Consider the following 12,268-nt stretch of genomic DNA (forward strand, 5'->3'; position numbering starts at 1 on the left):
AAGACGATGGTGCATTCGGTCACAGCCCCCCCAGCCCACTCCTGTCCTTCTTGTGTTGTCGGCCCTTATCCCAGAGTACAACATCAGCTCAAAACTTCTCCCTAGTCTGTCCCCTCTCCTTATCATGCCTGCCATTGGACCTTGAACCGGAGCTCATGCCAGCCATGGACCCAGAGCCCACATTTAATATGGAGCCTGAGCATACTGCCATGCCGACCTTTAAACGGGCAAGTGAGGAGCTGTTAATAAACTTTCATGCTGAGCCAGTTCCCACCATAGTTTCCACCCTCGAACAACTTCATCCTCTGTCGGCCCCATCCGGATGGATTGATGTCCCAGTCCTGTCCGAAATCCTTCCTCTCCCGGTGTTTCTGTCCAGCCTTCAAGCTCCTTAATCCCAGCCACATAGGCTGTCCCAAGTTTCCTCATCATGACCCTAGATTTCACCAAAAGTCCTCACTGGTTACGTCTAGCTCCTTGGCTCTTCCCCTTCCGCTGGTTCCATCCCGCTCTCCGGCTCCACCTTGGGCTTCCCAGTCCTCAGCTCGTCCTAGAATTCTCAGCACGGTTAACTAACTTAATGGTAGAATGTATTGTGGAGAAAAGTCTTCTCTTTCTTGCAAATGAAGCTCAAGAGACAGACTTTATTGGACAAAATGCCCGCAGGACATCTGAATTTGTCTCGCCATTCTTATACTTTTATCTGTTGTTTCGGAATGACCAAGCAACTTAGTCTTCTTGTAAGATTCACCCCTCCTGTTTCCCACAGTTACATTTTACTTCTCTCGACTTTCTCTTTAATTGTGGAATCCTGCCAATTGATGGTCAACCCTTTCTCAGAGGCAATATGTAACATTTTCCAAGGACAATCAACTCTCTCCCAGGGGCAAGAAGCCTCCAAGTGACATTTTTATTTCACACTCTTAATAATGATTTGATATCTACTTTGGTCTTTCACAGCCATCTGTTGTTTGAGGGAAATCCCCTGACTTTACAAATTCTACTACAATTGTTTCCTATAAGATTAACAAAATATTTCATCATCCCCCCTATTATTAATTCCCACCCTACTGTCTTTTCTCAGAGTGCAATTCCACAAGTCTGCCCCTTCCATCTTCTGTCTAAGGACCATAGTGGTCCTCTTTTTCACTAGCAAATGGTTGCCTTGTGTAACTGCATTCCGGAAGAAGTCGCAGCCAAACTTCACTGACCACAATATTTACTAGGGCAGTGTAAAAGACTCCTGCTTTCCTGCACATCCCTAACTAAACATTCTAGGGGGTCAAAAAAACAATTTGTGTTAAGGTTGTCATGGTCATTTTGAATACAATGAATAGAATCCAGTGATTTAGACTTTTTCCAGTTAATATAAGATGCTTAATACATTTTTGATGCACTGGTTCTCCCACGGTGCCAGAAGAACTCCAGACATTTCCAGTAGCCTGGAGCGCTATCTGGGGTGCTCCTGCGTTGCCAGAGGTACCTCATCTACTTTTATTTATTTATTTATTTATTTATTTACGACAGTGCACATTAATGAACAATCTTGCACTTCTGTACAGACTGTAAATGAGCCAGATTATAGCATAAATGCTCATTTTCACCTGTAGTCCCGAGGCAGGAAGACAACAACACAAAAAGATAATATGACAATATACAACACAAAAGGAGATGACAATATACAGTATCAGGCAAGAAACACATTAACACGCATTCAGACAGATTACATTACATCAACATAACTGGACATAACTGGGAACTTTTAAGAAACTGTTTAAGGTGCTTTTTAAATGTGCAGTAAGTGGGACATTCTCGAATGTTTGTTGGGAGGCTGTTCCAAAAGTGACTTCCTCTAATAGACAGAACAGTTTGTCCAAAGGTTGTTTTTCTGTGCGGGATCTCTAGGTCTCCTCTAAATGAGGCTCTGGTGCAAAAACCTCTGCCAGACCTTGGTTTAATGTATGTAGAAAGTGAAGGTGGGGCTTGTACGTGAAAAACTTTATAAATTAAACAGCTATTTTTAAAATGAATCAAAATTGAGCATATTGTATTTTCCCAAAATATTACACTGATGGAATAACAGAGGCTTTTGATCAAATATTTTTATAGATTTTTTGAATAACATTTCTATGGGTTTTAAAATTGTATCTCCAGTGAGTGAGTGACCAGGTTGTGATGCAGTAATCTATATGTGAAAATATCATTGAATGTAGGAACATTTTAGCAGAAGTAATTGTCATTGATGGTCTGATTTGTTTAAAGTTATGTAAATTGAATTTGATTGTGTTTGCTGTGAGTTTGATGTGTTTTTTTAAATGAGAGTGTTGGGTCCAGTGTGACTCTGAGGTACTTGAACTCTTCTACAATGTCAAGTTCCACTCCCCCCAGGAACACATTGGACCGCTCCAGTTTTAGGGATTTTTTTGTGAAAGTCATAACAACAGTTTTCTTTTTGTTCAACAATAGGGAGAATTTATGGAGCCAATACTGTATATTCTCCAGTGCTGATGTGAGGATGGATGATGCTTCCTGTGTGCTTTTAGCAGGTGTAAAAATAACCGCATCATCAGCATACATTTGGAAATTGACTTTTTGACAAACATTTGGCAGATCATATATATACAGAGAACAACACTGGTCCCAAAATAGAGCCTTGTGGGACCTCTGCTGGACATTAAAGGTAAGACGACATAGTGCCACCAACAGTCACAGATTGTCTTCTGTTGGACAAGTAAGATTTACATTTCTACACTTAAAATTGATTTATCTTCTAATCAAAATAGACTCAGGCAATAAATTATATTTATTATAAATAAATTCAAACATCGTTCTTATCGTCCCCTTAAATCCGGTTCCATTACCTAGTAAAAGAGGCCCTTACCCTCATCATTCCCTTACTTTCATATCTTTATTTGAACAAATTTTTAATTAATATGAGTGGAAGGGGTACATAAAATAACAAACATGACACCCTCTTAACTTCCTGCTTACGCTACCCAAAGACTAAAATACTACCTTAAGATTATAGAAAAGACAACACAATGGATATACTGACTCCCTTACTTTCAAAAGATGCAATAAAAGTTCTGAACATTAAAACGTAAAAATAAAGGCACCCCTTCCCTACCACTTTTTTGCTTAAGGGTTTTTATTCAACCTCATCCAGTTCATCCAGTCCAGGACCCATTGGTTACATATTGGTGCATCAACTCCAAATCTCCTCATAGACACACTGATCATCTGCTTAGGCCATCATTGATCTGTTGGAAGGCACAGCACAAAAAACAACAACACAGAAACAACAACTACAATGGCTATTATCATTCCCACTTTAGTAAGCCATTTACCCCATGATTCCCAGTTTTAGTTAATTGTTGAGTTAAGCAAACACTCAACTTTCCCTCCTTTTTTCTTTTTCTATAATCCTTACGGCTGTACTGATGTCTGTTGAAAGAAACAGATAGAGAGTGTTAGCCTAACAGAATACAGAGAACTGCTGTTGGACCAGTGAATAATACAAATGCAATTAATATGGCCAATCAATAAAATTTAAAGCAGCCTCTGTAGTGATCATTGAAAATGTATGACTTGTGCCCTCTTGGGAAAGGATTGAAGTCCTTCTGCTTGGATCAGCGATCAGTTCATCTTGTTGGGCTGAACTCCCTCCTCATCCAATGCATTTGGTCTGATGGCTTTCAAGGGCCTGGCATCATGATGTGACAAAGTGGTTTGACTCTGAATGCTGTTGTCTCTCTGCCTCTCCTCAGTCTGGCTTTTGATCAAGCATCTTTCTTCTTTGCAGAATGCAGAAAATAGCAGCGTTTCAGTCTGTCTTGGTTACCTTATTTTCCCTCCCCTGATCTCAAGAGGCGCACTAGCGACCGAAGCTAGAGGCTGCGGTCTATAGCCTCCTTGTTAGAGAGCACACCTCCCACGCCGGAGACCACGATTTGAGTCCCGCTTGGAGCGAGTTGAGTACTACCACAATCCAAAAATCTAACTCCTGGTTTCACAGACAAGGCTTAAGCTAGTCCCAGACTAAAATGCATTATTGAGCTGTTTTAACTGAAAGCAACTTGCACTGACACATCTTAAAATATGCCAGTGCCATGTCTCAGGATGCACATCAGTAATTTTTGCAAGCAGTCTGTTAACAAAATGCTAAATGTTTAACATTTGTTAATGTAGGCAATAGGGGTTATGCACAACATTCTTCCGGGTTCTACAAAACAGGTTTAACTACTTCCGGCTGTCAGCTACTGAGGTAAACACAGCGTAGTAATGGCGACCTTCTATAGTCGGTGTTTACAGGAGCTACCCCTAATATCCATTTCCGATGTACACTGTATTGCCAAATGGACGTCCAGAGCCCCGAGTACTCTGTTAGACAAGGGATTTAAGTTTTACGCCTCCTCATTTATTCATAATTATGAAGGTATGTAGTATATGTAGCTTTTGCTAATGGCACCCGATATAGTGTTAGCTTAGCCTGACGTCGTCATACTCAGATTCTAGTCAGAATGTGAGTCTGATACTGCTCCACTGAGCTGTAATTATGGGGCGTGTTTCAACCGAACCAGGAAGGAAAAGGCCTCTGCACTCAATTGGATAGACCTACAACCAATCAGAGCAACGGAGTAAGTGACGTATGTTCTTCATTCATTTTTCCGATCGACAAATGCCTTGATCGCGGTTCTCTGTTCCTCTTTTAAAATTAATGCGCTGTCGATATCTTCTATAACAGACGCGATGTTCAAAGTTCGGGAGGAGCACGTTCAAATAATCAATCCAATCAACTTGTCATCAAACAATTACCATGTCTACCTTATCAGCATGAGAGGAAGCATATATTTATTCACTCTGTCAACTCACCTAACATTCCTTGACAGTTTTCAGCATCCCTCCACTCACTCTCGGCTTGTTCTTCCACAGCCTGGAATACGGGGGGAGTGCTTTGGGTTCGGGCCGAATACCGAGCCCGCCCTCTCCTCGGACAGCACCCCAAATATGCATTTATTCTATCTGACTTATTTGTAAGTGTGAACTCATGAAATCTAAATTCTCCAGAGGCAGTCATGTTTTCTTTTACTGTCTATGCATCTTTGTTGTAAACGAATTCAACCCAAGCGCTCTTTGATGACGTGGTTGATTACGTTACCGTTGCTCATCTTCCCCATCGTCGATCGTCCATCATCGATTAAAGCCCGCCCTGGCAAGTTTCTGTCCGAGGTCTCGGTGTGGCTGGGTGTACTCGGTCCCTCTCCCCCGCCGAACAGGGGGCCCGGTCCCTGGTCTCGCCGGCGCCGAGGCGGGCTCTCCTGGGACCAGGGGAATCTGACTGTTTAATTAAAACAAAGCATTGCGAAGGCCCGCGGCGGGTGTTGACTCAATGTGATTTCTGCCCAGTGCTCTGAATGTCAAAGTTACTTAATTTTGCCCAACACAGAGCAGATAGGCACACAACAAATACTGCTGTTCGGATGTTCCCGTTTCTGATATTTCAACATTTGTGACATTTTAATTAAAACAAATACACTAAAGTTTGATCAGAAATAAGAATTTTGTTATAATAAGCGAAAATGAGCAGTCACCTCAGAGGTCACCTACCGCTGCAGACCTGTTTTCCAGTTCGAACACTGGATGCTCCGCATAACCCCTATTGACCTACTTTAAATTCTGACTTGATAAGCAGATTTCACTAGCCTGGATGCCAGCCGAACTTAGCCCCGCCCACAAACTTTTTAGGTCGGGAAGTTCGGTCTGGACTCGATCCGTTGAGGAGCTATTATGCCCGAACAAAAATTGTTCGGACCAATCAAATTGTCAGGGCGGGCTTTATACGATGATGGACAGATGAGCAACGGTAACGTAATCATCCACGTCATCAACGGGCGCTTGGGTTGAATTCGTTTACAACAAAGATGACTGCCGCTGAAGAACTGAGATTTCATGAGTTCACGCTTACAAATAAGTCAGATAGAATAGATGCATATTTGGCATGCTGTCCGAGGAGAGGCTCCGGGCTCGGTATTCGGCCCGAACCCAAAGTATTCCCCCCGTATTCCTGGCTGTGGAAGAACAAGCCGAGAGTGAGTGGAGGGATGCTGAAAACTGTCAAGGAATGTTAGGTGAGTGACAGAGAGAAAAAATATATGCTTCCTCTCATGCTGATAGTGTAGACCGTAGACGGTAATTGTTTGATGACAAGTTGATTGGATTGATTATTTGAACGTGCTCCTCCTGAACTTTGTTTATAAAGCATCATGTGTAGATTCCGCCATCGCGTCTGTTATAGAAGATAATTATCGACAGCGCATTAATTTTAAAAGATGAACAGAGAACCGCGATCAAGGCATTTGTCGATCGGAATCATGAATGAAAAACATACGTCACTTACTCCGTTGCTCTGATTGGTTGTAGGTCTAACCAATTGAGTGCAGAGGCATTTTCTTTCCTGGTTCGGTTGAAATACGCCCCATAATCACAGCTCAATGGAGCAGTATCAGACTCACATTCTGACTAGAATCTGAGTATCTGACTATAAGATTTCACCATTCCTAACTCTGTACTTGTTTTTCCATTTCTCTTATTAACTCAGCTATTTTTTGAATACAATTTTTCCTGTCAACTGGATAATGAGAGAACTGTCTGTGGCTTCCCACTTGTTTCATCATTGGTCCTAAAGTTTTTTAGAGGAATCCTACTTGCATACAAAGTGACATGTGGAATTGAATTTGGAATTTTAAACCATTTTCAAAGAAATGTCCTCCTTCAAACCTGCATTGCTGCCCCATGTGGGCCTATTATTACATATTATGGAATTAACAGGTATTTCTGCCCCTTTTGGGTTATTTAGCCTCTTCTTTTCGAGTTCTGGATCCCTACCTAAATCATATATAATCAGGGCATATAACTGTTGCGCATCTGTGGTAAAAATAAACAATACGCAGCAGAAAATGTGGATAGAAGCGCTTTTGCGCACCAACATTTTTGTCTTTTTCAGGGACAGCGACAGCGACATGTTTACCTGCTGGAGTAGGACTTTTCCCCATCTCTGGTAAGATAGCAATCAGGATGATAATTGTGTTTATTAGGGGTGCAACGGATCGCAGTTGATCCGTGATCCATACGGACCAGGCCCCATGGTTCGGCACGCATGTGATTCGTGGATTAACTGCTTAACCATCATAGAGTGAAAGTTTTTGGATGGTTTTGTCTTGCCAATTTACACATTCAAACTTTATTAACTTTACTTTACTTTATTAATTCACCCACACATAAAATCAAGACAAATGGCACAGACCAAATGGCACATATAGACATGTGTGAATCAGGTCTCCCAGAGAAGCTATCCAAAGCTTATAATAGGGAGCCTGAGTGGAACCAATATACTGAGTGGAACCAATAAACGATTTTAAATGCAGAAGAAGAGGTGTAAATTGGGACTCGTGCACTGTTATCTGTGCGCACACCCGAAGCGCACACATGCAGAGGGAGAGAGGCACGTTTCAGACAGCGCTCGAACACTGAATTAATTCCTCTTTCGCATTTAATTGCGCTTGAATGGACACATTGCACACAAAATTATGTCAAAATACCCATCTCTGCAAGTATTCTCTCGGTTATGTCATAAGTGAACAGTTGAGAAAGAAACCGGATGCGTGTCAGTATATTGGTTCCATGCATTCAGTCTTAAAGTGACAGCAACCTAATATTCCTGTTAATATTCTGTCATTAATATTAATAAAATAAAAAAATCATCATAATCATCTACCATGTTCGAGAGAAAAAATGATAGTGAGGAGAGCAAGAGAGTCAGGAGGAAAGTGATGATGTCAGGTTATAGGATAAGTGTGCCGTGTAAAGTGTGAGTACCAAGCAGCAACTCCAGGTGCTCCCTTGAGAACCAGACCAAAAAATTATGTGCACCCCTGCATATAATTATGCAACACTGTAAAATATTGATAACAAAATTTGATAACTGAGAAGACAACCACACATTAGCTCAACAAATGACCTCAAAACAACCATCCGCATACAAAAAGACGCATTGAACCATTCACAGCCCGAGGTCCTCATTCAAAACAAAAACCTATATTCACCGAACATACCCAACTGTGCTCAGTCAATCCATCAACTCGAAGTGAAAAATCTGTGCTTTGCCAAACAAGTCCCAAATACAAAAAACGGTATACGCATGCACAAAATGAGCCCGAATTCAAATTCAGATGTGCAGGAGAGCAAGCAGAGCCGGACCAGCTGGTGCCGAAGACCGAAACAAACATTCCCAAGAGAACACAGACACTCATTGCCACAAGTTCAGAGACACCACTATGAGCACTGAGCACTAAAAACACCTCTCCAAAGTCCTGCACCAGGACCCAGTGTAAAGTTCAAATGCATTCTGTAGAATGGTGAGTTCATGTACTGGCTTCACAATCGTGTTTATCCAGCCACCACCACACAACCATCATTTAAAGGGATACTCTACCGTTTTTTTCATATTAAACTATGTTATTCCCTTATCTAAGACGAGTTGATACATACCTCTCTCATCTCAGTGCGTGCACTTAATCGCTCTAGCGCGCGGTGACACTTTGAAAGCACTTAGCTTCCACCATTATATTCAATGGTATCTAGCAGCAATGAATTTAGAAGTGACCAAACACATCAACGTTTTCCCTATTTAAAAACAGTTACACGAGTAGTTATACGACCAAGTATGGTGACACAAAATAAAACGTGGCGCTTTTCTAAGCGGGTTAAAAAGGATAACTATAATGTATGGCGTAATAGCACTTTTGGAAGTACTTCGACTGGCGCAGTAAAAAGTCACGCCTGATCCTCTTTCCACTATTGACAGAAGTGAGAGGAAGAGGATCAGGCGTGACTTTTTACTGTGCCAGTCGAAGTACTTCCAAAAGTGCTATTACGCCATACATTATAGTTATCCTTTTTAACCCGCTTAGAAAAGCGCCACGTTTTATTTTGTGTCACCATACTTGGTCGTATAACTACTCGTGTAACTGTTTTTAAATAGGGAAAACGTTGATGTGTTTGGTCACTTCTAAATTCATTGCTGCTAGATGGGTCAATGACGTATAAGGATTTTCAACAGGCCAATTTTAAAATACAAAAAAAAAGAATAACTGTTGCAATTGTTCAAACATTAAGGATGCTGTGTACACCTAAATTCATTTTAAAAATTGAATTTAAGTGTGCGACCGTGATTTATCTTAAAATTAATTAATTTCCTTAACATGCTTAAACATTTTTTTTACAAGTTCTTAGTAATTAAAGTGTTTAGAAACCAAGTATTTGCATTTCTTTTGAGTTTTTGTAAATAATGATCTCATTTTTTGTTCTATAATTTCTGAGTTGCCTTCTTAAATCTAGTTAACAGACTTATTTTTCCTGTTACATAAAACTGATAGAAATTTTTTAAATATATAATTTACTAAAGCATACTGTATCAGTGATTCATATTTCAGCCACAGAAATAAGATATTTTATTTTAAATTTAATACAGTGATTGCTTTTATTGGTCGCACCACATGATAAGTGGTCGCTCCAAATGACACAAAGACCTTATATAGTTAAAAATCTATTTAAAGAGATCAATGAACAATGCATTTTATACAAAAAAATAGATTTAAACCAGATTTTATACAAATTTCACAGAATATTCCTAAACATAAACATTTTATAAACATTTTTTATATATATAAAAATCACATCACAAACACAAGTGCACCATTTAATTTAACTTGACTTAAAATTTCTTCCTAATAAATAATAATTTTATAGATATAAATTATTTCATAAAAGTATTGAGTACAGGTAACATTTGGGGTCAATAGTTTTTTTTAAGTAATTAATACTTTAATTAATCAAAGACACATTCAGTGTCACATTCAGGCACAGGCTATAATGTTACGAAAGATTCTATTTCAAATAAATGCTGTTCTTTTGAACTTTCTATTCATCAAATAATCCTGACATATAAAATGTATCACAGTTTCCACAAAAATATGAACATTGATAATAATCAGAAATGTTTCTTGAGCAGCAAATCATTAGTGACCCTGGATCACAAAACCAGTCACAAGTCGCACAGGGTATTTGTGGCAATAGCCAACAATACATTGTATGGGTCAAAATTATCGATTTTTCTTCTATTCCAAAAATCATTAGGATATTAAATAAACATCATGTTTTATATTTTGTAAATGTCCTACTATAAATTTATAAACATTTATTTTTGAGAGTGAATATAGCAATATCACAAACATAATTGGACAACTTTAAAGGCGATTTTCTCAATGTTTCGATTTTGTAGCACCCTCAGATTCCAGATTTTCAGTTGTATCGGCCAAATATTGTTCTATCTTAACAAATCATACATCAATAGAAAGCTTATTTATTCAGCTTTCATATGATGTATAAATCTCAATTTCAAAAAAAATTACCCATGTGACATTGACCCATTAAATGGTTTTGTGGTCTAGGGTTACATATTAGAATTATTTCTGAAGGATCATGTGACACTGAAGACTGGAGTAACGATGCTGAAAATTCAGCTTTGATCATAGGAATAAATTACAGTTTACTATATATTCACATAGAAAACAGATATTTTAAACTGTAATAATATTTCACTCTTCTCCTATCAAGGTACTCTGCTCTTGCTGCAGAGTCAGAATTTTTTCGCTTGGCAGTGGCATCTGGTAAAATAGATTAAAATAGTTTTAAATAAATAAATAGGCAATAATAAATACACTGCTAATAAATGCATTATTACTAAACTGAAATTACATGCTCTAATTTTTTTTTGTTGCATTTTTCTCATATTGTACAAAGAGTAAACACAAACTGTCTGAAATATATAAAAAATATCCCAAATTGCATAAAAATCTATTCCAAATGATACTAAAGTAAAGTACTTTTTTTATATAAACCGTCAATTGAATATAAGAGCATAAAACTGCCAATCTAGGACATATATCTATCATGGAAAACAGTCTGCAGTGGTCGCACCACATGATATTTGGTCCACCACATGATATTTTCAAATTCAGTCGAAATTTACAGGCACAGAATTGGCCACCTAAACAAAACAAGCTAGCTTGCCAAAAAAGGTCACTATGAAATTTATAATAAAAATATATTTGTAGAAATAACTTTAATATTAATTTTTTTTGAGGTCATACCACATGACATCCAAATGTGGCAACTATATACCAACCATTTGAAAGTGTTGTAAAGTTTTCTTTCATCGAAGCAGAGACCAGGAGACAGTTGGGATCGCGTTCAACGGAAGTTATTCTTTATTGAGAACTTCGCTGTACGTTGCTGTAGTCCTTCCAATATGATCTAACTCTAATACAGTATGCATTGTAGTTATATACATTCCAAGGGGGAGGGATTACATAGAGGTGGAGATTCTGAACAAAGCATGTAAATTAAGTATACAGGTTAAGGTAACACCCTAGACTGAGGGTCTGGCCCATCCTAATTCAATCAGCATAAGGCTCCAAGAGCCATTTGGGTCCGAAAGCCATTTGCAGAACAAAAGGTGAGATTCTCAGTGAATCATTCGTGTGCTAATCCCATCAGTCTGACAATAAGGAGAGAACAGAAATTGCAACTTTGCTGAGATCTTAACCTTAAAAGATTATTTACCATGATGTTATATACAGAAGCATATTTGAAATATATTCTTAAATTTGTAACCCTTCAAAAGGTTTATTTTTTTCTTTTCAATTTGAGATAATTACAAACCTGCTTGCTGCTTCCATGGGTCCTTGGTAAATTGGTTTATGATGTAACTTCCTGTGTTTGAATAGTTTTCAACATAAAAGTCCCAAAATGGTAGTTCCTTGATGGTCGCACCACATGATATTTCATAAAATGGACATCATCGGACAAAGTTTGTTTGTATATTATGATGGAAATATAAATACAAATGCTTTGAATTTTTTTTAAAGGATTACAAAACATTTTGGAAATCATGCCAAATAGTGCAGAATATAAATTTGAATAAATTCAGAGTATTTTCAAAGACGTTTTCAAAACAGTAGTTATGGCCGGACGGTCGCACCACATGACATTTTGACACTTTAAATAACAAAAAAACTAACAAATAAGTAAAGGTTTTTGAAAAGTTAAAGTGAGTACATACATGGGAGAGGTACTATAAATATACAGTATCTTTTTATGCATTTAAACCCATTTTTGCCTGAAAAAATGCAATCGGACAGAAAATTTA

The sequence above is a fragment of the Abramis brama genome, assembly GCF_963993115.1.
Source record: "Abramis brama genome assembly, chromosome: 23".
Taxonomy (NCBI): Eukaryota; Metazoa; Chordata; class Actinopteri; order Cypriniformes; family Leuciscidae; genus Abramis; species Abramis brama.